This window comes from Poecilia formosa, unplaced genomic scaffold, assembly GCF_000485575.1.
Source record: "Poecilia formosa unplaced genomic scaffold, Poecilia_formosa-5.1.2 Scaffold46, whole genome shotgun sequence".
NCBI lineage: Eukaryota > Metazoa > Chordata > Actinopteri > Cyprinodontiformes > Poeciliidae > Poecilia > Poecilia formosa.
Genome location: NW_006799985.1, coordinates 1,223,386 through 1,227,721, shown reverse-complemented (window position 1 = coordinate 1,227,721; position 4,336 = coordinate 1,223,386). Strand labels below are relative to the sequence as shown.

Below are 4,336 nucleotides of genomic sequence, written 5' to 3'. Positions count from 1 at the left end.
AAGGCATTCAAATTCCAATTATTTAGTTCCATGAACGAATTTGAAACTATTCTTAAAAAGTCTTAATAATTTGTTTATTTTTGGCTGTAATTCTTTTCTGCTCACTCATGTGAATTTTATGACGTTTTGATTGTCTGTACCTTTTAATTATTATTTTGTACTGTAAACTCATCCTCCCCTTCGCCAGGTCTCCCCAGAAAAACTGATTTTACCTCAAGAGGTTTCCTGGTAAAATAATGAATAAGCAAAGAGAAAAAGGTTGTCAGATGATCTTTTAGATATATAGGTGAAGCAGTAATCATGGCTGGGTGTAGCTAGAAAAAAATAAATAAATAAATCATCAACAACAACAAAAACCAAAACAGTAATAAGTGGTTTATCATGAAGCACAGGAATATTTTACACACATGTCGAGGTGGGTTTGGGTGACTATTTCTACTTAAATTTTATCTTTGTCTGAAATGAAAATCTGTTTCATTTGAAACAGTTAAGTGTGACAACAAATCTACTTGGTGACGAAGACTTTTTTTACAACACTGTAAACAACATCCAGGGTAATGAAGCACCAATGAGTAACACTGAATATAAGGTATGCTTAATGTAAAGAATTAAGACTTTGATAAAAGCTGCAGCTGAATGGGAGAAGAAGGAAAATCATACAGAAGAAAAAAGAAACATCTCATGAGCTCTTCTGTTTCCTTCAAAGATTTATCCTTCCTTAACTTCACGTTTTAATCAAGGATGCAAAAGAAAAAGTGATGTTATCCCAATTATTTTCCAGTTATATTTGAGAGAAAAATTAGAGCTAATGTTTATGTTACACATTTGGACTGGGGGTTATTTTACTGGTCAGTGCTCGGGGGGGAAGATGGGTGCTGGCCATTACCTGTCCACTAAGCAGCTCTGCTCTGCTGTTTACTCAGCTGTAAGGCCCCGGTCTTCAGCGAAAGGGGCAAAAGGAGCAGGTCACTAAATATTTCATTTCCCAAGTAAAACACACTTCCCCTTGTCAGGATAAAAAAAAAAAGAAGTGAAAGAAACGGATCGCAGTGATGAATGTGCAATCAGCCTGATTAACCCATTATTAGCTGTCCGGAGGATTCACCGAAGAGCAGAAAAAGCTGTTTATATGTCTTGTAGTTGAAGCTATGAATGTGATGTAAGAAGAAGGACTTCATGAACTTTTACCTTTGCGATTTGGTGATGTAACGGGATGTGTAACCCTTTTCTGTCTTTTCCAGTTACATTGGTGTTTTTATCCACGGTATATTACAAAAACATAAATGACGACTTCACTTAAAACCCAAGAGAAAATAATTCACATGAGATTCTTAAAACTTAAAACTCCATTAAGTTTTAATGTGCATAAAGAGTCATTTGATTCTTTATGTGCACTATTTCCAGCAGATGGTGCTACAATCTCTTCACACTGCAGCTGAACTACACCGAATCCAGACACAATATTCGCTGCTGTGGCGGCCTTCCACCAACATGCAACACGCTATTATAAGAAAGAAAGAAAAAACCTTATTTCCTGCACCACATTTAATGATAAGTGAATAAGTTTTGGCTTTGTTTTTCAAAGAAGAACATTTTCTTTTTCTTTTTAAAGGATAAGATTTAGGGTAATCAACCATGGCTTGTGCTCTGACTCCTTTTTTTTTTTCTTCTTCTTTTTTTTCCTCATTCGTTGAGTGAGATCAGAGAATGTTTTTTATTCCCTGTTGTGTCGTTCAGCTGCAGAAGAACCAGTGGATTCAGTGTTGGGGCTTCTAGCGCATAGGTTGGATTGCTCAGCCAAATAGCACAGCTAATATGGACAGATGTGGGTAAGACTGTTAACATCTTTGTTTTTAAACTGCCTGAGAGGTGACAGGTTAATAATTAAGCTTACGGGCATCTAACTGGTGACTGTTGTTTCTAATTAAAGTGATGTTATCACTATCACAATTCATGTTTAAATATTTGCATCTTTTTATGTTGCTTTATTAGGGGAGTTATCTTATTGTTATTATTACTAATATGATTATTATTATGAGTCAATACGTTTTTCATGTGTGACAATCAACAATGCATTTTTGTGTTTGTACAGTGTGCTTTGGAGGCTGGGGGGGGGGGGGTTGCTCGTTGGTGGGCTGAGGTGGGAGACCGTAGCAATAGGAGGAATGTGAGAAAGCGTTATTGCCCACACTTCATGTGAATGGAAAAGGCGTTAAAAGAAATGACAGCGTACAGTGGGTGGTAGGGCCTGAGCGCAGCCCGGGAGGAAATGGAATGAGAAAGTGCAGTCAGGCAGACCACTCATTCACCATGACAAATGGGAGAGGCCTAGGCCAAGGGGGATACCTGATACCACACGGTGGGCTGTGTACACCTGCCTGAGCTTCGTGTGCGCCAAGCTGGAAGTAAACCTTAACTACTTGTAGCAGCACACCTCTACTGTTTGCAGATTAGGAGAATTTCAAATGTAAAATAAGAAAACGTTGATTATATTGTTATTGTTTGTATTGAATTTATATTTTTTTAAATACTTCTGCTTTGTTTAAAGGTCCTAAAAATAGTCATGTTTAAAACAGGACGAAAAACATGGTGTGTGTTAAAAATGACTTGTTTACATTGTGTACAGTGTGTTGCAGGATATTACGCCTAATACTGCTGTTCGTGTGCACTTTTAAAAATTGGAAGCATCAAATAAAAACACCTTTGAGTTTGTAAAAAAAAAAATTAAACAGATGGAACATCCTTTTTTTTTTTTTTTTCAAAACATGTTTTTAACCAAATCGGCGCCAGCAGCGTAAAGCGACCAGTCCCACCGTTTAACAGAAACTTTTTTATACATATTTTTTTAGAACAAATACAGATAAATGCAAGTAATTCCTAGAGACAATTCCCAAGCTGAGACAAAATTAAATACTTGAAATAAAAGCTAAATTTTAAACATATCTCTTGTCAGATGCAATGCTCTTTAATTTGTTTTATAAAGTGTTTAACAATTTTGAAAAAAAGAAATCAGATTCTAGATTTTAGACTTATTAATGCAATTTATTGCTGTTAAATTTCCTTAAATGTAAAACTGGTTAATTATTATGAAGGTTTTTTTTATTTTTTTTGAAAAGCCTTCATAACACACACATAGGACAGTCATTCAGCCCAGTCCAGAAACATTTCGATGTTCTATGTTTTCAAACTGAAGGTCACAAGTTGTAAATCATGAGGTTCCAAACTGCTGCGTGCATCAAATTCCGGTCGCATATTAAATCTTTGGGAACTGTTAGGAATTAGACGGATACTTCTATAATCCAATTGTATAAATGAGAACACAACAGTTAAACAGCAGAGAAGCAGCTTTTTCTGCACTTGGACTCACACATACCTGCGGAAATAATCACTGCTTGTTGCTGTCAGTTCTCCAGGAGTGTTGAGGAAGGATTTCTGATAACTTGGCACACAGATAAGCTGTGGTCACTGCAGTGCGGGTCAGTTTGTGACATCTGAGTGTTAATACGATGCAAATCTGAAAACTCAAACTCCCTCGGATTTTTAAGTTATAGTTAGATATGAGATTATAAAAAATTTGTTCATTACATGCCTTCCTTTATAATATAACACACATCTGCATAGTCGTGTTTTATTACTAGGACTAAAATATTATATTTAATCGTACCTACAAGCAGTGAATATGATGCATAGAGCAAAATACAAAGAAGTAGAAAGCATAGTTACAATGACAGTTATTATTATTATTAGTAGTAGAAGGATTATCTCTTTCTGACTTGCTTTTGGTTGAAGTAGAATTGGATTGTTGTTTTGTCCATTTTATTGTCATTCTTGAAAAGTAAAGAATCCAATTTCTTAGTGTGGAAATGTTCAACTTAACAAAAGACAGTGCTAGAATGCATAAAATATAAAAGACTGGGTTCCTGATTGGAACAGAGCCTTGTTCTAAATGCTTTAAAAACCCCCAAAACCAATCAGGTCTGAATCATCTGTGCAGCTTCTGATTACTAAGTTTGTTTTTAGGAATTGCATCGGCTGCTCTTCAAAAGTATGGCTCAGGCTAAAGTTAGCAGAGCAAATTAAGCTGTGCCTTATATGACTTTTTTAGGCTCATTTGCTTCCATGGCAAACGTTTGAACGCAACAAATCAGACATGCGCTTCACATGAGAAAAATAGATGAACTGTAATGTATCTCAATGATAAATAAATACATAAATACAGGTGGTGTGCTTACAAGATCCTCACTTTCTTCCATCAGTGTTTCTGCAATTTCCTCTTGTAGGTGTGTGTGTGTGTGTGTGTTCAGATTGCTGTGGAAAGTAACTACTGAACACTACT

The 4,336-nt window shown here is 35.9% G+C and overlaps 1 long non-coding RNA gene across 1 annotated transcript in view; it reads left to right on the top strand.

Annotated features, from left to right (window-relative positions):
* Positions 1 to 1,482: 1,482 nt before the first annotated feature.
* LOC107836249 (uncharacterized) overlaps positions 1,483 to 4,336 on the top strand; it is a 7,332-nt gene continuing 4,478 nt past the window's right edge. Inside the window, exon 1 of the long non-coding RNA XR_001662103.1 lies at positions 1,483 to 1,829. This is a non-coding gene — a long non-coding RNA (uncharacterized LOC107836249). The remainder of the gene's footprint in view (positions 1,830 to 4,336) is intronic.